Genomic DNA, 478 nt, shown 5'->3' on the forward strand with positions numbered 1-478 from the left:
TAGGTTCATCAAGGATATTAGCCTATAATTTTTTTGTTGTGTTTATCTAGTTTTGGTATCAGAGTTATGTTGGCCTCATAGAATGAGTTTGGGAGAATAGCATCTCTTTCAATCATTTGGAATAGATTGAGGAGAATTGGTATTAACTCTTCTTTAAAAGTCTGATAGGGGCTGAGCCCATGGCACACTTGGGAGAGTGCGGCGCTGGGAGCGCAGCAGCGCTCCCGCTGCAGGTTTGGATCCTATATAGGGATGACTGGTGCACTCACAGTGCTCACTGGCTGAGCGCGCTGCAGCCGGTCTCAAAAAGGAAAAAAAAAAAAAAAAAAAAAAGGTCTGATAGAATTCAGCAGTAAAACTATCTGGACCCAGACTTTTCTTTGTTGGAAGATTGCTAATTACTGTTTCAAGCATCTTGCCTGTTATTGGTCTGTTCAGGTTTTCTGTCTCTTCTTTGTTCAGTCTTGGTAGTTTGTAT

The sequence above is a fragment of the Galeopterus variegatus genome, unplaced genomic scaffold (genome assembly GCF_000696425.1).
Source record: "Galeopterus variegatus unplaced genomic scaffold, G_variegatus-3.0.2 Scaffold5385, whole genome shotgun sequence".
Classification (NCBI taxonomy): Eukaryota; Metazoa; Chordata; class Mammalia; order Dermoptera; family Cynocephalidae; genus Galeopterus; species Galeopterus variegatus.